General features: G+C 40.5%; 1 protein-coding gene across 3 annotated transcripts in view; it reads left to right on the forward strand.

Annotated features, from left to right (window-relative positions):
* Positions 1-19,142: 19,142 nt before the first annotated feature.
* Positions 19,143-25,116, forward strand: part of SLC35G2 (solute carrier family 35 member G2) — a 39,719-nt gene continuing 33,745 nt past the window's right edge. For 2 of the 3 annotated variants that reach the window (XM_034995327.1, XM_034995336.1), the window contains exon 1: positions 19,143-19,708. The gene's annotated coding sequence lies outside the window, so the exon portion shown is untranslated. Of the gene's footprint in view, positions 19,709-23,704; positions 23,767-25,116 lie in introns of all 3 variants that reach the window. The other variant, XM_034995351.1, reaches the window with a different exon arrangement.

A 25,116-nucleotide genomic window follows, 5' to 3' on the forward strand; every position in this document is an offset into this window, starting at 1 on the left:
TTGCTGGTCCAAGAGAGAGACTGTTAATTTTTAAAAAGTGTCAAAAATGCCATTTGGAGTAAAACTGACTGCCTCCAACTGTCTGTCTTGCTGTGCTAAGATGTGGGAGAACTATACTTTGGAGACTGGAACTAATCGGGCTCTCAGAGCCACAGTATTCAGCATTTCACCTGAACAAGCTCTGTAGCTGTCACCAGGGAGCAGATGTTGGGAACCTGGGTCATGGTGTGTAACCTTCGTGATTAGGCCCTCGAAACCATGAGCCAGTGAAAGTTCAGTCCACATGATTTGGTCCTTAAATACTAAATTTATCATTGATATGAATTAGCCAACCACTCACTACTAGCAGGATTGACTTATGACTGTCATGGGCCCTGGGCACTTCTGAATTTTGGGACCCCTTCCTCCCTTAAAAACTATCAAAAATTATATTTTAAGACTGTGTTGTCAAATTACAGAAACAGACACATAAATACAGAGAACAAACTGGTGGTTGCCTGAGGAAAGGGGGAGGTACAGGCTTTCAGTCATGGAATTAATAAGCCACAGGGATGAAAGGTACAGCATAGGGACTATAGTCAATGGTATTGTAATAACCTCGTGTGGTGACAGATGGTGGCTACACTTGTGAGCGCAGCACAGCATATAGAGGTGTCCGATCACCATGTTATATACCTGAAACTTAACATCGTGCGTCAACTATACTTCAAAAAAAGACTGTGTTGGTGAAAAGGTTAATATAATCCAGGCTGGATTCACTTTTTTTTTATTGTGGTAAAATATACATAACATGAAAGTTACCATTTTAGTTGTTTGTTTGTTTTTTTTTAAAAGATTTTATTTATTTATTTGAGACAGAGAGAATGAGATAGAGAGAGCATGAGAGGGGGGAGGGTCAGAGGGAGAAGCAGACTCCCTGCCGAGCAGGGAGCCCGATGCGGGACTCGATCCCAGGACTCCAGGATCATGACCTGAGCCGAAGGCAGTCGCTTAACCAACTGAGCCACCCAGGCGCCCGAAAATTACCATTTTAGTTGTTTTTAAGTATACAGTTCAATGGCACTATGTATGTTTGTATAAATCATTATTATTATATTTATTTTTATTCTGGTTTTAAAAGAAAATTTAAAAAAATCGCTTCTCAGCCTTTTGGCTAAGATCAAGAAAATTAAAATTAAAACTTTCATGGACTCTAAAAAGTATCATGGACCCTATGGGCTCTACCTGCTGGGCCTAATGGTAAGGCCAGGATTGGCCCTGACTATGAGATGGCAAAAAAAGAGCAAAAATCGAAATGCTCGCAAATTCACTTTATAGTTCACAGGCACAAAATGACATTCAAATTCACCTTTTCTTTCCACAGGGAAATACTAATCCTGGGAAGTAGTGTATCTGAGTGGATGGAGCACGGGACTCAGGCAGATTGAGATCAAGCCCTATTTGTGGCCCTTCCTCCCTGCGTGTCACAGCCGGCGCAGGTGGGGCTTGAGACAGGCCCAGCGGGAAGCCTTGGGACGACAGTGCCAGCAGGCTCAGAAATAGCACCAGCTCCTGGCCAAGAAGTCAGTGTAGAGACTCCAGATGAAGCCCAGGACAGTCCCCAGGGATCCAATGGGGAGTATCCAGAGTTCAATAGAGGACATACCAATCAGTCACAGTGGCAAACTAGAGGACAGAAACACAGAAGCAGAAGGGAGACCTAGGGGAGAGGAGTGAGTGCCCGGCAGGCCTGCTGGTGAGTGCGCTTTTCAAGAGTCTCCTTGTTCTTGCTGCAAGTGCCACCTGTTGCCCGAAACTGTGTGCCCTTGGGCACTTCTCTTCTCAAGACTCAGTTTCCCCATCTGTACAATTAGGAAGATGAATGACCCCTAAGTCTGATGAACCATTTGCCTATTTTCAGGTTCCTAATAGCCCCACACCTTTTTTCCTGTTCTAGGTCTTGCTGAAACTCAGAGCTTAATGCCCAAGTTTCTGAGCGGAGGCTGCAAGTTGTTAGCTGCTGGGCCAAATCTGGCCCACAAGTAAGTTTTGTTTGGCCTGCTCGATGGTTTTAAAGTTTCACTTAAATGCCAGCACCACCAAATCAAGAGATGCTTCATAGAACTCCGAACTTCTGCCTTCTCTTGAAAACTTGGCAGTGCTCCCTTGCCACCACCAAGTCCTGATTCTCCCGTCTCTCTGTCATCTGTGTGTTATAAGGTGAGGCTGGTGTGCCATGTTTACTTAATAGAGAAGGGGACACAGAGAGAAGAGAAGGCAATTTGATTTGCATCCTGCTGATAGAATCCTGTATCTTTTTCTGCATCCAAATACTTCAGAACCAAGAGAGAAGCTTGCGAAAAGCTTCCTAGAGAGTTCCACTCCACTCAGGCAGCTTCCCTGCTCCCCCCGACTGCTTGGCCCCTTCTGTCCTTTGTATGAGCTTCAGTTATAGCACATGGCACACTAATATGCCACATTTTTTCAGTTCCAAAAAGTTACAGATTGTAAGATGTCTTTGATTCTATTAAGTTAATAATAGATATCTAGGTCAGGGGACCTCATAACATTAAATGAACTCATTCAACAACACATAATTTCAGAAGCTTTAAAATGTGAAGGGGAAAAAAAAGCATCTTTAAATCAAGGAAAACAAGGTAATGATTATTTTGCACTCTTTCTCCCCCACAGACTTGTGAACTTGGTTGGGTCAGGGACACTACATTTTTATCTTCCCACCCCTCCCCGCTCCACCTCCCTGCCCCAGGGCCATGCCTGTTGATGCCCTGAATGAATGTTTCATTTGGAAAATTTTCTAGACGCCCCCTTAGTTACCATGGTAATCCAAAATTGGTTTCACCGTCCTGTGTACCAAGGGGAGCCCTGCTGGGGAAGGCTGCCGCTGACCTGGACCCTGAACCGTGCTGCCTATGCTGGCTTTCCTTCCTGGGCAAGCAGAACATTGACGGAAATAAAACACTTGCAGTGAAAACTTCAGGAATAGCCTTGTAAATATAAAACAATTTATTTAAAATAATTCTGCTGTCAATTGTCAGATTTTCTTAGTGATGCAAAAAAACAAAAATGAAAACAAAACACAACTGTCCTCTCAAAGTCTTTTCTCAGTGAGCCCTAAATAATTTGAACAAAGGACTCTCAGTGGAGAGTTAGAAAATCTATTCTCACGGTTCAGTAATCTGTTGAACTTCTGTTGAATCCAGTTATTCTAAGAAAGAATGCCTATAAATACAATAATAGCATCCATTTCCTCAGTGCCTATTAATGTTCCAGGCACTTACCACGCACTGATTTGACAAACACTTATGGATCACTTACTATGTGCCAGGCGCTGTTCTAAGCACTTCACACACATTCATTCATTTAATCCTCATAACAAGCCTAGGAAGCAGCTTCTATTGTTATTCCCATTTTACAGATAAATAAATTGAGGTACAGAGATGTTAAGTGACTTGTTCAAGGTCACACAGCCAGTAAGCCATAAAGACAAAATTCAAACCCAGGCTGCCTAGCTCCCGAATCTGTGCTCCTAACCACGTTGTTACACTGCCTCTCTTAATCCTTTCAATAATTCAATAAAATAGGTGTTACTATGGTTACTGTACAGATTGGATACTGAGGCTCAGTTAGGTAACATGTCTCTATGGCTTCTCCTCTCCTGACCACATTCTGATCTGGGGGAATTCTGGAAACTCTCTTAAGGGTTAGACTCAAACTTCTATCTTCCACATCCCCAAACACACATTCATATATTCACAGAAAATTTACAATGTTTCTCTTGAACTTATTTTTAGGAGATTAGGAGCCCCAATCTTTGTAGATAAATTATTTTGAAGTGATGATCTAAGGCATGCATGCACTGGTAGGAATTGAATATGCAAGTTTAAAGAGTTCAATTAATTAATTTAAGATCGCAAAAGAACTGCTTTTTGAAGTGTGAATTGGTAATTGGGAATCGAGTAACTTAAATGCTTACAGCATCTGAATTGTATTATCCCGAGAAAGTGCTCTTGGAATATGGAAGAGTGATTGTCTTCCCCAGGTGAGAAATCGGTCAGAAGGGAGAAGACATAAATTAACAACCTAAAGTTGGGGTCACTTTGCCCAAGCCCAACGGTGAGTCCCTTGCACATAAAATAGTAGAGTGGCCAACCAGGATGGGACTTTCCTGGTTTCAGCACTGAAAGTCCCTCGTTCCAAGGAAATCTCTCAGTCCTGAGCAAACTGGATGGTAGGTCATCCTAAATTAAGGGTCAGTTATGAATGACAGTTTGTGGGAGAAATTTACTGTTGGATGGAGATGAGGAAGTGAGGGGAGAGGTGAAGGGCATTCCAGGCAGAGGGAGCAGCTTGAGCAAAGCCCTGAGGTATAAAATGTGACGGAGGTTTTGGGGAGTTGCAAGGATCTTGTATAGCTCTGGTTTGGACTTCACGGAGGAGGCAGAGTGAAAAGTAAGGGGGAAGAGAGGTGGCTGGCCAAATATGAAGCCGATTGCATGTGAAATAGGTAGATAGAGCTTTATGAGCCTGGCTCAATGCTAAGAAGTTTATCCTCAGGACTAATGAGCAGTTATCAGGACCAGGAGCCCTTTTACCGTGGTGCCTTTGTGGTCTCGGTTAATTTAGGACAAAACAGAACAAAAATTGGCTTGAGTTGCAGAATCCTAACTCAGTGGTCTTCAAACAATTTTGCTCGTAAGTTCCCCCAAAGAATTTGAAAACTGTGTATCCCCTTGCATATTTTTAAGTTGATCTTTAAAATGTTTATCGTAAGTTTAATCATTGCAAAGGATATGTTTTCTGGTACTTTGTAAATATTGGCATTTTAAAATAAACTGTCACATAATTTTTTAAAATGAATCCAGTGGAATCTAAATACCAAAGCAATCCCCTCCTTCAACCAATATCCACTTAAAATATATGATTCACCTCTTTTTCAGCAGGAAATTTTACATCATTCTTTTTCTCCTCCTTTAACTTATATTCCATTTTACTTCCTCCACAGAATTTTATTCTAATATATTTCATTCTTGAAAGGCTTTTATTGATCACAATTTTATACTTCCCTGTGACAAAAGTCATGTATATAAGTTGAAGTGGAATTTAAAAACATTTGCTATGACCATTAGACTTTAATTAAACATTTCTTTTGGATTGAGTTATCACTACAATTAATATAAGTACATAATTGATCAAAACAACAAAAATATATCACAAACTTTGATAAGTAATATTAAACATAAAATTAAAATTTATCAGAATAAGTTTATAAATGAGGTGGAGGGCTATTTAAAAAATTGGTTCAGAAATGCATGGCTGCAAATTACTTATTGCTGGAATAAGACAGCATTCAGCATCAATCATATTCTTTGTTTATATACAAGTAAGAATTGGGAAATTTTATTTATATAAATAAGATGATGGAAATGGAAAGCATTTGTTATAAGCAAATATCACTCAATGCTTCAAAGTCCTCTTAAGTTATAGGCCCAAAACTAACAGTATAATATACAAAATTATTTTTTGTTGAGATGATCAGCTGATAACTTGAATTTTGTTGAAGGAAGGATAGGAAACATCTGGCTGACAGAAAGTTGTGTTATCCAGTGGTTCACTTTCTCAGCTCCAAAACCAAAACATCAAATCCTCCACAACACATGCACACTCTTTTTTGGTGCACCACTGTGAGATCCAAGATGGGTGAGGAATGTGCCTTTCTTTTGGAAAGAGGGAGAAGGATAACTGTAAAACAGTAGGTAGGAAAAGAGAACCTGCAAGATACTAACCCACAGCAATCATTTAGAACAAAAGAAATAAGAAAGTTGAGGATCTGAAAATTGATTCTCTTAGAATTATCTTGACTTTGAACCCCTTGTAAAGTCTTCATGGGCTTTTAGGGCTGCACATGCCTCAAGTTGAAGACCACTGTCTTAGGAGATGTAATTGCTGACCTGTGTGGGAGCTGGGATGGGAATGTCTCCCTCCCTAGTCCAGAACAAACTTTCTAGGTAAGAATTTTCTAAGAGAAAGAAATCCCCTTCTTGTGGCTTGCCACGTTGGCCTTTGCCTTAAACTTGAAGATGTTTGTCTTAGAAGGGCTCTTGTACCTTGAACTTTCTGTGTTTATATCATGACCCTCATTCAGCTCTACTTCTTAACCTTGGGCCCTCTGCTGGTGGCTATCACCAATAGATGAAAAATACCAGGGGATGTCTTTCCTTATCTCTATCCTGATTCACAGGGGCTGATCCCAGGGAAAAATTCCAATGGAGTCATTATCTTTAGTGATAGCGGGCAGATTCTTGTTTTGAACTTACTGCAAGGGAAATGCAAATGGACCCAGAAGTCTGATATTTTTCAGACTGGGTCCTTAGCACAATTTTCCCTAACTCTGACCATGAACATCTCTCACCCCTCTAAAGAGGCTCTCTCTCTCTCTCACACACACACATGCACGCACGCACACACACACACCACGAAGGCCTGGAAATGATTTATGTGGCAGGAAAAATTTGGCAGGAGTGTGAAGAATGTACTGAAGGAGTTAAGACTAAAAGCAGTGAGACCATTTAGGAGACCTTTATGGTCCAGCAAGAGATGATAATGGCCTGAACTCAGGCAAGAACAGTGGAGATAGAAGGAATGGGTAGTCTTGGGAGATGTTAAAGAAAAGGAAAGGACTTATTCAACTTAATGATTGATTGGATTAAGGTGATGAGAGAGAGAGAGAGTCAGGTTCAGGATGAGTCCCACTTTGCATTTGATTGATATGCCTAACTGGATAAATGGTAGTACCTCTACCAATCAAATGCAAAGAAAAAATGAAATTGAGAAGATGGCAAGTTCAATTTTTGCATGATTAATCTGATGTGCCTGCTGGATAGATAGGAATAATTATAAAGTAGGCTGTTGAGTACATGGGTCTGAAGCCCAGGAAAAGGGTCTGGGTTAAAGATACAAATTTAGGAAATCAGTACTGTATAGGTGGACATTCAAATCATGGTAGAGGATTAGATTACCAAAGAGATAGTGTAGAAAGAGATGAGGAGAGGGCCAAGTGCAGAATCCTTAGGAAAACAAACACTTAAGTCTGGGCAAAGAAGAGGAGCTGGCCAAAGAGATGATAAAAATAGAAGAGAGGTGGAAAGTGAAACTAGAAAGGGAGGGAAGCTTCCAGGAAGACATAAATGGCCCTAGAGTTAAACGTCTAAAAAATATGCATTGGATCTCTCCTAGATAGATGCAAACACCAATTTTTTTTTGGCCTGATCCCATTGCCCCATTAATAATTTCTCCATTTCCTTCCCTCAACTAAATGTTAAACTTCAGGAAGGAGTTATTTTCTATTTCTGTCTCCAATTCCTCATTTCCAACTGTCCCCTCGGAATCCAGTAGTATGACTTCTGCCTGTTCCATTCTACTGACCTTGATCTTTCAAGGACCTGCATGCTATCTTATCAATGGCCTTTTCTCATTCCAGTCTTTTGGAGATGATGCGGGGAAGGATCAGTAGGAGTGTAGGGAAGTAAGAAAGAAAAAGGAAGGAAGTCAATAAATGGTGCCCTCTCAAGTCAGTTACCACTGTAACTAGAACTTAATCTTGCCTGGGCATTCTGAGACTCAGCATAGAGCTTGGGCTCAGAGTTATCCTAAGGGGTGTGGGATTGGGATGTTTATACATAAACTCTAGTCAGTCATTGGTTGGAGGTTGCTGCATTGGAGTGAGGACAGGAAAGCATCAATTCCCCAGTGTTTCTGGTTAGACACTGCTGGGGCAGTCAAAGGCCCTTAGACAATTGGAGTCAGGCATCCTATCCTATAAGACCTGAGGCTATCTGGATAGAGCACTGACTGGGTCTGCCACATCCCTTTTTTTTGGCCTCCTCACCATATTTTACTCTGCCCTCCACCCTTTCTTCATGTAATCTCTTTAATTTCTGTCCTGGTATGCTAACCAAGTTCTTATTCCCATCTTTGCCCTCTCTCTTTCTGTGAATGGTTCTTTCTTCTGTCTCTTAAATAAGAGCAAACTGGAAGGTGAAACTCTAGTCCTCAGTCTTCTGTTCTTTGTTTCTTTCACACTTGATATTTCTTTTGACCTCATTACCTCAACTCTTGCTTCTATGCAGATTACTCCCAGTGTGTTGCATATAATTATGTTCAATGACTTAGCTGTTGAGATCAAAATTTATTTAAAGGTCTTCAGGCAAAAAAAAAAAAAGACTTTGGGTATTTTTTATAACTCAACAGACTGAAAAATCTATAAATGTCTGCTGGGAGTCATTCAGGAATTACACTTCCCGCTGACTGTGAGAAGCAGGCTCAATATATGACTCAGCTTGCAATCAATGGAGCATTATGTTTCAAGGAAATGGGAAAGTCTTATACCAATTTAGAACTTGTCATTAAATCCAGTCTGATTCTTTGTCCACAAAGAAGTGCAGCTCCCTACTGTCAAAGCCTGAGCTCTTGGGATCTTTGCCCATTTCCTAGACAGAGCCATAATTAATAATGTTTGCTATCAAGAAAAGCAGCATGATTGAACCCCTCAAATCAAGCTAGTGAGAGAGAGAGAGAGAGAGAGAGAAAGAAAGAGGGAGAGAGAGAGAGAGAGAAAGAGAGGGAGGGTGGGAGAGAGAGAGAGAGAATGGGACAACGAACACAGAAGGGTGGTTATTGCAGAGATGGAGCCTAAGGGAAGAATAAAGGGAAGGCTCCCAGGCAGGTCTTTGGCTCTGGATCCATCCAAGATCCCAGTGGCTGCTCAGGGAGTGGTGGAGAGGGGAGGGAGTTTTAGACTTTTAGATTGGGATCAGTCTTCTGCTATCATCATTTACAATTTTTCTTTGGCTTCTGTCTTTAACTCATATTTAAGAGTGGAATATTGAAAATTTGGTTGGAAGCTCTGAACACATCAGAGCTGCTTTGTTAAGAAGCTCAAAAACTCTGATTCCTGATTTTTTTTATATGGCCTATTTAAATTTTTTTATTCATTTCTTTCTAGAAGCTAGAAGATGTTCTGTTTGTTCCCAGGGTTTTGAAATTTCACTAAGATATCCCTTGATGAGAGCCTATTTTAGAGTACTGTGCTGGGTACTCTATAGGCCCTTTAAATCTGTAAACTAGAATATTGTCCTGAATTATTTCAAGAATTATTCCCTTCCTTCTGTGCTTTCTGTTCTCTCTTTTTGGACTCTTTATTTGGATATTGGACTTCCTGAGCAGGTCTTCTAATTTTCTTACCTTTTCAGATTGTCTTGCCTTCTAATTTTCCTATCTTTTCTTACCAGTATTCCATCTTTTGTCCTTTTGTTTCCATATCATGGGGGACTGGCTCTTTCAGTCTTTTTATTAAGTTTAAAAAAAATTTCTACTATCACATTTAAAATTTTAAGGCTCCCTTTGTATAAGTACACCCTTTTCCTTTTGATAAATCCCCTTTAAAAATATTTATTTATTTAGAGAGAGAGGGAGAGAGAGTGAGAGAGAGCAAGAGAACATGTGAGCGAGGGGAGAGAGAGGGAGAGAATCCTCAAGCAGACTCCCCACTGAGTGTGGAGCAGGACGCGGGTCTCAATCCCAGGACCCTGAGAACATGACCTGAGCCGAAATCAATTAAAATCTAAAATTAAGGGGCGCCTGAGTGGCTCAGTCAGTTAAGTGTCTGCCTTCGGCTCAGGTCATGATCCTGGAGTCATGGGATCAAGCCCTGCATCGAGCTCCCTGCTCAGTAGGGAGTCTGCTTCTCCCTCTGCCCTCACCCTGCTTCCGTTCTCTCTTTCTCTCTGTTTCTCTCTCATATAAATAAATAATTCTTAAAAAAAAACAAAAACTAAGTGAGACGCTTAACCAACTGAGCCAGCCAGGTGCCCCTAAATCCCTTTTGATAAATACATTCTTTTCTTCTTTCAATGATGTAATATCCATCTGAGAACTTTGATAATCAAAAAACTTTTTTCCTCCCCTGAATAGGCTCTGTTTCTTCAAAGTTATCTTTTTTTTTTTTTAAAGATTTTATTTATTTATTTGAGACAGAGAGAATGAGAGACAGAGAGCATGAGAGGGAGGAGGGTCAGAGGGAGAAGCAGACTCCCCGCCGAGCAGGGAGCCCGATGCAGGACTCGATCCCAGGACTCCAGGATCATGATCTGAGCCGAAGGCAGTCGCTTAACCAACTGAGCCACCCAGGCGCCCTCTTCAAAGTTATCTTTATCTGTTTGTTTTGGTCTCTCTGAGGTTTTCTTTAGATGTGTGGTGATCCTTGGCCTCTGCTCATATTTAAGATGGGGCATAAAAAGCTGACTGGAGCCTCTGAGAACATGGTTTGGGGCTTGTCAATGGTGGATTTCACTGTTAAACAGGCTAGCAGGGCCAATTGGTTAGCAAATCCCTATGTCAGAATTTTGAAGTCTTTCTCTTGAGCTTTTCAAAATGATCAGAGGAAGATCTTCCAGTCTCCTGGACGGTACAGGCCTGGCTGCCAGTATTCTGGGAGCCGAGAGGGAGAAGAGGCCTGGTAGTTTCACTATTCAGAATGTAAATGTTCCTATCCTCCTGTTTTCCATATGGATTACCCTATCCTCAGTTGTGCCTGATTCTGCCAGTGTAGACCCTTAGATTTTCCTTCTCCAGAGAACATTCCTCTTCACTCTTGGAGGAAAGGCCTCCAGCCTCCCACTAGGGCTGGAGAGAGGTAGTTTTCCTGCTGTGTGGATTGGGAAAGGCATCTGAGGAGCTAACAGCTTCTTAAAAGAACTTTCAGTCAATCTCTTTTATCTCAACTCCTTACTTCAGCCCCACTTCCAGAGGTACCTGGAGCTGTCAATTCATGAGCCCCTTGGGTTTTACAGTGTAAATCAGACTGCTTCTTATCTTTCATCATTGATTTAGGATTTATTTTACTAGAGACTGTTAAGCCAGTTGTTGCTTGTTCAAGGGTTTTCTAACTTCCAAAATGTAGTTGTTTTTGTCTCTTTTTCTCTTTGTCTTTGTGGATTTATGCCTTTTTAAAAAATCCCTTCCTACTTGTTTTCATGAGATTTTGAGAGAGAGTGGAGGTTACTTCATGCTTTCTATTTGTCATCTTAATTTAGATGTCATAGGAGAAAACCTTGGATGCTTCACCCTAGTTAGAGCTCTCCTCCAGAAAACAGAGGTTGTGGGAGTGAGGCCTAGATCCTTGGAGGAACTTCGGAAGAAGGGAATCCCATGAACCTGGAAAATGCAACCTCTCCTCAGCCAAAGAGCATGGGGATTCTTGCAGTTCAGTCCACATAGCCTCTTGAGGCTGTACATGAAGACTCCTTAGAGGAGAGTCAGGACCCACCATAGGAACTTGTCCTTCATGATCCTCACTCTGCAGCCCCCTATCTGCACTACATCTCTTCCTTAATCCCATTCAGCCTGAAGGAGTATTTCTTTGTGATCTTTCCTGCTCTAGAAAAGCAGGAGCTGATAACTTCTCATTCAGGAACTGTTAAAAACAAAATGGATTTCTTAGAAAATTTTAGAATGCTGGAGGTGAAAAGAGTTTAGAGAACGTCAAGTTTAACCCTGCTATTTTAGAGTTGAGGAACTGGTAGGTCCAGAGGGGTTAATTGATTTGTTCAAGCAAACAGCTGCCGAGGAGCAGAGCTAACAATAGAATTCAAGTCTACCATCCTCTAGTCAGGAGTCCTGCCCAGCACCACCTGCTGTGTGGGCAGATGGCCAGTCTGTGCGTCCACATCTCCTTAAAGATCATTAAAGTGGTTCATAAACCACCTTACAGCTGAAGCACAGTTTGCTCTAATTTTTATCACATTGATTATTTCTACACATAATATGTAATATATGGGTCTCTCTGCTTAGATTTGATTGTGAAAACACTCACAAACAAAAGGAGGAGGGGGGTCTGCTGGAAGGTGAGGGTCACCAAGGCTAGGCCCAGTGGAAATACTAGGGGTAGAGGTGGCTTACCCTGGCTTCCTACTTTTGCCCCTCTGTCAGCTCACCCCTCTAGTCCTTCTCTAAACACAAAGAACAACAGTAAACTGCCACTACACTTCCTTTTCTCTCTTCTGAGAAATATATGCAAAATAACTTCTTTTCTCTCTTCACTAATCCTCAAAGAATTTTTCATTTTAAAACTTGAGGTGTGATTGCTTACAACAGGTATTTAAAATATATGTGATAACGATCAATGGGAAGCCAGGCGACCCACCTATACCCTCAGTACTTCCATGGGGCCTAGCCTTGGTGACTCCCTCCTCCCAGCAGACCCACTCCTTTTGTTTGTGAGGGTTTGCACGTCAAATCTAAGCAGAGACCCATACAATATATATTTTTATTAATATGTTACATATATCAATAAACATATGTTTATTATACATTAATATATAAAATAAATAATATATATTATATATTATAATAATATATTACATATATTTTTATATGTAATAATAATCAATGTGATAAAAATTAGAGTAAACTCTGTTTGGGCTGTAAGGTGGTTTATGAACCATTTAATGATCATTAAAGAGACGTGGACACACAGACTGGCAGCCTGCACACACGACAGGTGGTGCTGGGTGCTGGCTCCTGATTAGGAACCACCCAGGTTTCAGACCAAGGCCTAGGGCAAGAACAGAAACTGATGGGGAAGTGGCCCAGGACTCCCAGGAGATAGGTGGGTTTGGGTGTATGAAGTGCAGACCCTAGGATATTATTTAGAAAGAAATTTCCCAGAACAAGAATCAGGAGTCAGAAATGATCTGTACTGAGAGGAAGAGTTGCTAAGATTAAGTTATGTCTGTTCTGCATTTAAAAAAATATTTTGTTCAATAAGTACTTGTTGAGCAGCAGGTCGAATCAGATCTGGAAGATATCATTGGTAGTGGACATTGCTGTCTTTGGCCACTCAACACACATTCCCCCTTTTCTTGGTAATAGTATCTAATGTTTATTCCTATGGTCCACAGGCTTCAGGGGGACTTGACGCATTGCTTTTCTGCTTTAGGAATGGGATATAAGATATGGGATATGGTGTGTATCTTAAGGTAATAAACACAGGTGCAATCAGACTAAGATGAGGACTTTGGCTCAGCAAGTTGGACAAGGAAAGTGCTCTTCCTCCTTTCACGTGAACAGGGAACCATATGGGTCCTGGCATCTCTGCTGGTCATCTTGAAACTTCAAGGGGAGAAGCCTGTCAAATATAGAGCCAATGATGAAGAAGTGGATTTGAGAAAGTGAGAAACTGGGACCTGACTCCATCATTTCAGCATTTGGATTAAGTCTGGCCTGAAACTCCAGACTGTTCAGCTACATGAGCAATTATATTCCCTTTTGCCCAAATCATCTGTTTTACTTAATTTAAAAGAATATACCCAATACTCTTTTAATTTTTTTCTTTTTCTTTTTTTTTTTTTTTTTTTTTTGCATTTCTATGTTTATGACCTCTCTAGTCAGCCAAAGGTATCTACCAACTATGAGGGTGGGGAGGATTAGGGCTCTTAAAAAAGGAATTTAATGAGAAAAAAAAAAAGAGTCAAAGTTCGATTTTCTACTTGAGTGCACAAAAGAGAAGAAAGAGAGAGAGAAAGTGGGAGTAAGCAGGCAGACTCTTGTATTGTGACTTTAACCTTCCTGGCAGAAATTCCAGTATGGCTATTATTAAATAGACTGTGGAGAAAGCTGAAAGTAGAGGGGCTTGGGTTCTACACTCTATTTCAAAATGTGGGAGCAGAAGGCTTCACAGGGTGGCTCTGCACCAACATAGGATGATGAAAACAGAGTGAAATCCAAATACAGTGTGACATAGACAAGATAGAGAGAGAGCTAAGTTGACACTGTGACTCTATTGATACTCCTATAAGGTATGGAAGGGATCTAGAGGTTCCTGCAAGCACTGTGAGGGATACAGAAAGTAGCTGATGGTGCTAGTTGGTCCGGCTAGAGGGTTGTCATGGTAGCAGCAAAGTAACCTTGTAGCCGAAAGCTTCAGGCAAATTACCTGGTTGGGTGTTCTCTGGGGGTCATAGTGAGACATCATGGGGATCCATAGTGCCAGTGAGAACCAAGTAGGGCCAAAGATAATCTTCCCTGTTGCATCTGCTTGCTCTCCCTATTGGCGATTCCTCCTGTAATTTTTTATTTTTGGTTTGGCATTAAGTATACTCACATTGTTGTGCAACCATCAACACTCCATTTCCAGAACTTTTTATCTTCCCCAACTGAAATTCTGTACCCCTTAAATATTAAGTCCCCATTCTCCCACCCACCCTGCCCCTGGTACTGCCACTCTATTTTCAGTCTCTATAAATTCGACTACCCTAGGTACCTCATGTAAGTAGATTCATGCCGTATTTGTCCTTTGTGACTGGTTTATTTTACTTAGCCTAATGTCCTTAGGGTTCTTCCATGTTGTAGCAAGGATCAGAATTTCCTTCCTTGTGCTACTACCACACTGTTTTGATTACTGTAGCTTTGTGGTAAGTTTTGAAATTAGGATATATGAGACCTCCAATTTTGTTCTTCATTTTCAAGATTGTTTTGGTTATTCAGGATTTCTTAAGTTTCCTGTGCATCCACATCTCCTTATTTCTACACATAATATGTAATATATTGAATTTATATATATATAAATATATATATTTATAAATATATATATATAAATATAATGAATTTTAGGATGGATTTTTCTATTTCTGCAAAAACATCATTGAGATTTTGGTAGGGATTGCATTGAATTTGTAGATCACTTTGGGTTGTATTGACATCTTAGTAAATTTAAGTCTTATAGTCCATGGACATGGGATGTCTTTCCATTTATTTGTGTCTTTAATTTCTTTCAGCAATGTTTTATAATTTTTAGTGTATAAACCTTTTGTCTTAACTGTTGTTTAGTCTTAACGATTTTATTCTTTTTGAAGCTATTGTAAGTAGAGTTGTTTTCTTAACTTTCTTTTTTAGATTGTTCATTGTTAGTATATAGAAATGCAACTGATTTTTAAACATTCGTTCTGCATCCTTCAATTTTGCCAATTCATTTATTAGTTCTAACAGTTTTCTTTGGTAGAGTATTTAAGGTTTTATACATATGAACTCATGTTGTCTGTGACCAGAAATCATTTTACTTCTTCCTTTCCAATTTGGATACTGTTTCTTTTTCTTGCCTAATTGCTCTGGCTAAAACTTGTAGTATCATGCTGAATAGAAGTGGTGACAATGGGCATCCTTGTCTTATTCCTGAGGGAAAGCTTTCAGTCTTTTACCATTGAGTATAATGTTAACTGTGGGTTTTCATATATGGCCCTTATTATGTTGAGATAGTTTCCTCCTATTCCTAGTTTGTTGGGTTTTTTTTTTTTTATCATGAATGTAATTTTGTATTTTTTTAAAAGATTTTATTTATTTATTTGACAGAGAGAGAGACAGTGAAAGAGGGAACACAAGCAGGGGGAGAAGCAGAGGGAGAAGCAGACTCCCCGCCGAGCAGGGAGCCGGGGCTCGATCCCAGGACCCTGGGATCATGACCTGAGCCAAAGGCAGACGCTTAATGACTGAGCCACCCAGGCGCCCCTACAATTTTGCATTTTTAATAATCAGAAATTTTAACACAAAAAAATCAAGATTTCTACCCCCATTTAAAAAATCTTAAAATCTTTTAACACTGAATTTACATTTCCTTATGGTCTCTGAAGCTGAATTAGCAACTCTTCTCCTATACAGCATGTTCTTCAGACATACCCACCATCTAGACTTTTCCACTCATTTTACATATCTAGAAGGATTTACTTTTTGACCTCTGTTATCATAATAGCAAACATTCATTTAGTGCTTATGGGTGCCTGACACTGTCCTAAGCCTTTTGCATGTATTAATGAATTTAATCCATACAATAGCCCTGTGTAGTAATTATTATCCCCTTACCTGATAAAAATCTGAAGCACAGAGCTAGTAAGTGGTGAAGTGAAAAAATGTGGTACTAGAGTAGTAAATGGTAGTGAACAAAGAATTGATTGGGGAAAAACAGATAGCTGTGCTTAATGGTTGGTGCCTTTCATTTTATACATAATTTGAAGACCAAGGCAAGTGCTTATACTTTGTGATAGCAAGTTGCCTCACTTATTTCAAGATATGTGGTGATGTGCCAGGTACCTGAGGCTGATAAAAGTCTGAAAGCTCCTAAAATAGGGTGTTACTCTGTGCCTTCCTGTATGGGTATACAAACTAAATCTTAGTTGTTTAGGCCAAAGTGCTACAAGTACTGAGCTTTATGTCTGATTATGAGAGTTAAGTTGTAGTGGTGCTGATGGGAGAAGCAAGTATTTCCACAATGGTAATCAGAAACTCTAGGAACTTCTTTGGGCTTTAAGGGATCTGAATTGTTTTCTCAGATTAAAAATGGGCCTTTTTACTCACATAAAAGCTGTGTGTATATGGAAACTCAGAACAAAATACATTAAAAAATCTTTTTTGGGGCGCCTGGGTGGCTCAGTCGGTTAAGTGGCTGCCTTCGGAGTCCTGGGATCAAGCCCTGCGTCAGGCTCCTTGCTCAGCGGAGAGCCTGCTTCTCCCTCTCCCTCTGCCTGCCACTCCCCCTGCTTGTGCTCTCTCTCTCTCTGTCAAATAAATAAATAAAATCTTAAAAAAAAACTTTTCTGGTACCTCTTTCTATAGGAACAGCAAGACATTACACTTTATTTTTTAGGTTGAAAGAACATTTCAGCTGCTTTCTTCTGTCAACATGATGTCATTTTCAAAAGAAGCACTTGTCTAATATAAAAAAAATTGAAAAACAATATGAATCTTAACTGAAGTTTCTTTGAGAGATACATGTAGTATACATGTCCTTTTTTCACCTGCTCATCACTATATGATTTTTTCTGATAACAGAACCTTGATTTTCCTTTGGAGAACAAGCTGTCCCACATTCTTTGTCCCCAGACTAAGGCATCTGGTTGGTGTATGATCCAGAATTTGCTAATGAGACATAATCCCAAGATTTTATTGGGACTACATGGAAGTAAATGCTCTTTTTTCTGCTGGAATGGTCAGCTATAAGGATGACATAAATTGAACACTGGAGAAAGGTGGGCAGGTAGGAAGAAATCACTAAATGAGAATAAACTCTTTGAGTCAAAGTGAATAGAGACCATATCCTGATGACATTGTTTGTACTTTGGATCCAGCCATACCTGAAGCATCTATCCAGATTTGGATTTTTCAATTATTAAGCTACAAATATTCCTTTTCTTAAGTCAGTTTGAGTTTTTGACACTTGCAAGAAAAATCCCTCAATGAACAAAAGAACTCCATTTATTACCTATAACAAAACATCTAAAAATCCTTTCCCCTGTTTCTCAGTGTCTCTCAGTGTCATTCAGAATGGCAGCTATGCTAACTCCCTAGTCTTACTCTCTCAAATCTCTCAGAAACCTTCTCTCCTAAACTTGGCTCACTCTACAACTTTGTTTTTCTCGCTTCCAGACTCAAAACTTTTCTGGCTCTCTTCCCCCAACCCCTTCTTCCGAGAGAAACATAAAATCTGGCTGAGTTTTGTAGCCTTCTGAGGCTCCTCTGCTTCTGTACCTCTTTTCCTTATCTAGATCAGTGCAATTAATGCCCAGGCTGTTTTCTGAACAACAAAGGAGCCTTTCTCTTCAAAAGGGTGAAAGACTGAAAATACATGTTAAATTTTCTGTTCTGGTGTCATTTGTATTCAGTACAAATAGTGTGTTTGCTTGAATGTTAATTCTGTTTGCAAACAGCTACTCCTAGGGTTCCCTTTGGTTAAGTTTTGCTACAATAGTGCCTTGTTTTGCTTTGTCTGTTTGGTTTTTGAAGGGGAGTGGGGAAAGAAACTAGTTAAACCAATCTGATTGTTTTTACAAGCCAGAGTAATGGTTAGGTCCAAGCTGATATGGAGTGCTAGGGTTACTCTATTGCCATTTATATACCCCCCTCCCCCCCTGCTACTTTGGGAATATTCTTTGGGTTTTCTACAGAAACAGCCAGAGACTCTCATCGACAACTGCTTCACTCAGCAACTCCTTCATAAACACATTTTTCAGACACTGTACCTAGGGCTCTTTTAAGTGTCCTAAGAATATTGACTCATTCAAAAGCAGCCCAGCTGCAGTTGGGAAAGCACCAGCACTTGCTCCATAAAGATCTAGATTGTCTCTTTACATCAAGAGGCATCCAAAAGTTCTATTATGCTGGACACTCAGATGATCTCTAGCTCCTTTGTGAACACACTGGTTACAAGGGGTCTGAATTCCTTTCTTGAGTCTATTCAAACTGTCACTCACACTGGGGAACCCATCGGGGAGACCACCTTGTATGATTGGCTGCCTAGAGCCCAGGGAACTGTCAAGATGACTTTGGGAGACATCTCACCTTTTAAAAGCCCCATTTTTCTTTCACATTTTTTGTTTTGTTTTCTCATGAATTTTCCCAACCACAGTGAAGTAAAATCTATTATAGTGTCCTGGAATGGTAGGAAAAAGATGGTACGGAAAAGATGTCATGGTACACCCAGGGGGTGGTTGAGGAGAATTTAAGGAAGGTACTTTTTAAAAGAAGTGGGAAGGGTTAAAGGAAACTTCTGTGAGCCATTACCAGCCCCATTCCTGAGGGGGCAAGGGCAGTGTGAGTGGTACAGAACCAGAGAGAACTATAGGAGAGGACCGCAGGATTGGAGTAATGGCTTCCAGATAAAGAATATAGCCACTGCTAACAGAGCTGGCCCTCGGTGGACACAGGGGGAGGTCCTGAATACTATCCTGCCTTGCGATCTCCTGCAGATGCCTCCCATTGGCCAAAACCAAGTGAAAGTCATAGAACAACTGATGTAGTCCATAAAGGTCAGCCCTGAGTCAGAGCAAGGTGGAGAGTGGATCTGGAGAGACAGAAGAAAAACCAGCAGTCACATTCTATCTTTTCCCACAGCTAGCACCTTGGTTCAGGCCTCGCTCTTTCTTACCTGGCCTAGGGAAGTAACAGCCTCCCTGCCTGTCCTCTTGACCTATCTAGACCATTGCTTTTATGACCAGTTCTGTTTCCAAGAGACTATATTCATTCAGTAGGGGATTGCGGTATATAAACCTGAGTCCAGGAACCAGCTCTGCAATGTCAAGACCCCTCCGTCAGAGATTTCCTCGGTAAAATGTCAGGTGGACTTGGGGATGCCCAAAGCCCTTCCCCAACCACGATTTACGGACGCAAGACATATTTTTAAATATCGAGGCAGCGACTTGCGACTTTTAAACACGAACAGACCGCTTGAAATGGACTGAAGCTGCCTCCCTGCCCCCTTCCAGAAGACCACGTCACCCTGGCTGACAATCAATTGCTTCAATCCTGCTGTCTCCAAAGGGCGTAGGCTAAAGGGGTCCGGGGCAGGCAGTTTCCTGGAGCGTTAGACCCTCCCATCGCGCGGGTAGGGGGAAGTCGCTCGGCTCAGGCACAAATCCTGGGCGTCCCTGGCCGTCTTCGACGCTGGCCGGGGCAGCGCTGGGGGGCGGGCAGCAGAGAGCGCAGGCGCAGTGTCCGCACCCGCTGCGCCCCCTCCACGCCCCGCCTGGCGGCCTCAGCAGCCCTGGCCGCGTTTTTCCTGGCGAAGCGCACGGCGGCCGCAGTCGCGGTAGAGGCTGGACTAGGCGCGCGGTAGCGGGCATTCCCTGCCGCGGAGCGCCGCGCGCACCTTCCTCGCCGTGACACACAGGTAACCGGGCCCCGGAGTCAGGCGGCAGCGGCAGACTGGCACCTTGTCGCTGCCTGTCGGGCCGCCCCACCCGAAAGGAGTGAGAGCCGACCCCGAACCCCACATAGCCACTTTTAGCCGTGGCACCTAAGGGGCAGAGCCCCTCTTTTGGGGTTGGGTGGGGGCCCGGGGCGAAGCACCCCGCCCCCTTCACAAACCTTCGTAGGGGGCTCTGTTGGACGTCAGAAGGGCCGCGGTCCCCGCAGTTCCCTGCACTGCTTTCCTGGAGAACCGGGACACTGGGTCAGCAGGGTTAGCATCAACTAGGGCCCCTGCGCCCCCGTTTTCTGCCACCATAGCACCTATAGGCCTTTCCCCAGCCTCCATGATAAAGGCTAGGGTTGTTGCTTTCCTCTGGCCCAGGAGCCCACCCAAACAAGGGTGAATCCCTGCAGCGTCATGAGAACGGTTTCAAATCCAAACTTTAAAAATTGCTGGTTTTAGAAACAGCCGAGAGTTAGTATTTTTCTTTCTTATGTCTATGACTCTTGTACGCCCGTCTATATGGGTTGAGATTTTCATGGAGAATAAATGCTTTGCAGAAATTTTTCCTCGACGAAAGCCGGGGGCAAGGAGTAGTGGTGGAAGGGCCGATTATTGCCAGGTGTGTTGGCTAGAGGCGCAGGGCAAGTGCACTCAGCTTCCCCAGGCCTGGGGAGGGAAACAGGAACTCTCCCTGACCGGTCTCTGGGCGCTGAAGAGTTTCTACACTGTGTGCTCCCCTTTGGACTCTTATGGGAGGAGGAAGGGGATGGAAGGGTCGCGCGGGCCAGCTGGAAGGAGACTCGTGTTGGGGCGAGTGGGGCCCTGCATCTCCGTCCATTCTTTCGCCGGGCTTGGCGAAGAGCGAGATGGAAAGATTGCGTCCGAGTAACGACTGAGGGTCCGGAGATAGCACTGGGTGGAGACGGTTGGGGGCGGCATGAGAGAGGCAGTTTCCGAGGGCAATTCCGCCTGAAATGATTTTGATTGGGGTTGCCCGTGTCCTTGGTGCTGAAGTAAGTGCCTAAAGCGCCTTCGTAGGTTCACTTCCCCGGCTGGGGCCTGCCTTGCCCTTCTGCCCTGAACCTTTGCCAAAAATGGCCCATCTCCAAAGCAGGTGCCAGAATAGAGCCTGCCAGACACTGAAAACCTTTGTAGATGGGTTAGGTGCTAGTTTACTGAAGATAAGGTGAAGGAAAATGTAGCTCCCCTTGGGGGTGCAAATAAAGCATATATATAATAGGTTTGATTACCTACATGCAAGTACTCACGGTGAGAAACATAAACTCTCATGTATACATCTAGGATACATGTATGTGTATATGCACACAAATATAATTTACATGTAAATACACTCATCCGTCTTCAACACCATCATGTGCTAAAAGTTACACTTTTTTCCAGAACTTATTTGTAATTCATCTTTTTTTTTTTGGACACCTCTGGTTTTTCTGAACTCTTCAGAACCATTCATTTTCACAATCATCTGTTCCAAAGCCACAGAACCTGTGGATTAAAGTGTTTGGTATTATGCTGAGCAATTAAGTGTTTATACATATTTTAATATGTATAAAGGAAGGAAGTTTAAACAGAAAGAATTAATGAAAAATTTAAAGAGAACAATATGTAGATAACAATCTTATAGAAAGTTATAATCTGAAGAAAATATGACTAAGATATATCATAATGCCGGTAGTTTCAAATATACTGGTGGTATATGGTTTGTGGACTCCTTAAAGATTACATATGTATTTTTCAAAACATTAATATCTATGGCTTTTCTCTCATAAAGTGTATGCTCATCGTAAGAAATTTAGGTAATAGAGGAATGCATAAAACCAGAGAAAACCATTGTAAATAGATTTTCTTTTAGGGGAACATACATGCATTTTAAGTGGATTGATCTTGCATTTGCATTATATAATTTATCATTAATGTCATTATTAAGGGTTGCATAATATTGCATTACATGGATAGAACATAATTTATTTAAACAATACCATAATAATGAACATTTATGTATTTCCAGTTTTTTGCTATTACAGACAATTCTGCAAATAACATATTTGAACAAACATTTGTGCACTTGTTTCATTGTATTCTTAGAACAAATTCCTAGAAGTGAAATTGTCAGTTCAATGGGTAGGTACATTTTAAACATAAGTATTAATGAAATATTTATTGGAAGAACACTATTTCCAGATTGTGCTACAGAAAATGTGTACCAATATATACCACTATAAATACTGAATTAGAATGTCAATGTCCTTATACTATCACCAAAATTAGGTTATTAGATTCTATCAGTCTTTTAAAAGTATTTTCCAATTGGATAGGCAAAAAAGAACATGTTTTCATATATATATTGGTCATACTTATCTCTTCTTTTGTGAGTTTCCAGCCTTATTTTCTCTTGGTGTGCTTATATTGTTTCTTATTTGTAGGAGCTCTTTGTATAGTAAGGACTTCGTTACATATGTTGCAATTTTTTCTTGATTTTTTTTATTTTTAAACTTTATGGTATTTTATGCTGTATAGAAAATTTCAATTTTTATGTAGTCAAATATATATATGTATTTTTTTCTTTAGTTTCTGGCATTTATTTCAGTATTTCACCCCTCTCTATTGAAAGATAATCTACCATATTTTATGGTTTTATAAAAGATTATTTTTTAAACTCTAGGTTATACTCCCATCTTCCTTTTTTAGTAAATTCATTGCTAGATGTAACATTCCATTGAAGATCGTGTTGTAAGAAGTAGTTATTTATTTTTAACTCAGATTTACAGAGGCTTGTCCTCTATGAGAGGTAACACATTACTCAGTTTGAACCTTTTTTTTTTTTAAAGATTTTTTTTTATTTTTATTATTTATTTGACAGAGAGACTCAGCGAGAGAGGGAACACAAGCAGGGGGAGTGGGAGAGGGAGAAGCAGGCTCCCTGCAGAGCGGAGAGCCCGACGCGGGACTCGATCCCAGGACCCCGGGATCATGACCTGAGCCGAAGGCAGTCGCTTAACCAACTGAGCCACCCAGGCGCCCTCAGTTTGAACCTTTTAACATGATATATTTAATTTCTAAATACTTAATGAATGTGTTTTTTCTTAAAATGCTGTAGAGTCTGTAGTATTTTTAAACTAGTTAGTATGTAATCTTTTTAAAAAGGAGGTATTCTTTTTGTAGAGTATTTTTTTGTATAGAGAAAATATGACAAAAGTCCACTTTTTAGCCAAATTAGGAATTCATGTCATTGAAGTTCATAAGAATGTGCACACATAAGGTTGGTCAAATACCTTAAAGAGAACAAAAAAACCCACATACTACTTTTTTGTATCCATTATGGATCAAAGTAACTTTTTCCACAAAAATAAAAGAATGGTTATTGGGGTATTGATGAGCTATCCTATATTATTTTCTTTCTGGGTTTTAAAAACATTTTAGAACAGCCAAATGGGAATAATTTTATTGTTTTTATATAATAAATTCTAAAATATAGCTGATTATAAAAAAATTGGGATCAATACCAGAGTAGAAAATAAAGCCCTCTAGTAGGCTATTCTCCACAGGTAACCATGAATATTAGTTTGGAATAAACACCTTTAGATTATTGGGGCACCTGGGTGGCTCAGTTAGTTAAGCATCTGCCCTTAGCTCAGGTCATGATCTCTAGGTTCTGGGATCAAGCCCTGCCTGGGGTTTTCTGCTCATCAGGGAGTCTGCTTCTCCCTCTTCCTCTGCCCCCTCACCCCTCACGCACACGCATTCTCTTTCTCTCTCTCTCAAATAAATACAATCTTTTAAAAAAACCTTCCAGATTATTAAATTCATAAATAAAGACACATTTCATTGAATGTAAGATGTTGTCAATTGTAAGATACATTTTAAGTTTAGAAATGTGAAAAATTGTGCATCTTAAATTTGGTGTATCATAAATAGAATCATATTGTATCTATTTTTCTGTTATTTTTTCCACAGAAGACATAACTATCTTCCCATCTGACACATGGAAGTATTGAATTAATCAACATCCCACTTAAGTACAGATTCTTTACAACTTTTTAATAATAAAAACAATGCTGTATTGAACATTCTTTTAATATACCTCTGTGTAATGGTATTATTTCCTTAGAATAAAGTCCTAAACGAAATTGGTAGATTAGGGAGAATGCACACTTTGCATTTTGGTACATGTTGTGTGTTCTCCAAAATTCCTGTAAAATTTTTCCCTGCAGAAAATAGCGCATGATTCTTCATTCATGCTAGAGATAATCAAACTTTTCCATTTTCCTCACTTAAGGGGCAAAACAGATATCTCACTCTTGTTTCTGTGATTTTTTTTAAAGATTTTATTTATTTATTCATGAGAGACAGGGAGAGGGAGAGAGAGAGGCAGAGGCAGAGGGAGGAGCAGGCTCCCTGCTGAGCAGGGAGCCCGATGCGGGACTTGATCCCAGGACCCTGGGATCATGACCTGAGCCGAAAGCAGGCGCTTAACCATCTGAGCCACCCAGGTGCCCTTGTTTCTGTGATTTTTATAGAAATTGTGCATCTTTCCATATGTCTGTTGGTTATTTATATTTCTTTTTTTGTGAATTACCTATTCATGGCCTTTGCCCAATTTTTTTTGAGTTTTTAAGAGTCCATTTTATATGAAAGCTATTGACCCTTTGTTGCTATTGTTTTTAGTCACAAATTTTTTTACGGTTTCTTTTTTCTGCACAGAAGATTTAAATTTTCATGGAGACAAATCTGTCCATCTTTGTGATTTTTCACCTTGATATTACATTTAGAACAATACCCTAGTTCCCCATCACAAGATTATAAAAATATTCTCTAGTGAGAGAGCACAATTAAATTTACTAAGGAGTAGAACTTAGAACCATATTGTATTTCGATAGTCACCAATTCTGCTTCTAATAGGATCTAATAGGTTTTGTCTATTTGTGTTGGTAGATCTATCAATCAGCTCCAGCAGGGGGTGGGTAGTTGTAAGTAGAGGGGCCGAAGGAACTGAAGAGGGGCAATGATCACCCTGGTTTCATTTAATTAATATGTCTAACATTTTTGTTTTACCTATTAGAAATGGGAGTTAGTAAATTCAGTCACAAGATAAAATAGTATTTGGGAGATTGGAAGGGAGATTGACTGATTAATCATACCTTTTTTTCATACTTTAACATAAATTAGAGTCTTTTCAAAGACAAAATTAATGAGAATATGTGAAGATGTAAATAATCCACTTATTAAATATAAGTTTAATGGGAACTTGTAAAGTTAATTTTCACAATATTTTTAATTCAAATGGATAGCTGAATCCCCCAATTACCTTTTAACTTGGATAGCGTTGCTATCCATGCTTCAGACTTCCTAGCTGATCTCAGCAGTTT

The sequence above is a fragment of the Mirounga leonina genome, unplaced genomic scaffold, assembly GCF_011800145.1.
Source record: "Mirounga leonina isolate KUSES-001 unplaced genomic scaffold, KU_Mleo_1.0 Mir_115, whole genome shotgun sequence".
Lineage (NCBI taxonomy): Eukaryota > Metazoa > Chordata > Mammalia > Carnivora > Phocidae > Mirounga > Mirounga leonina.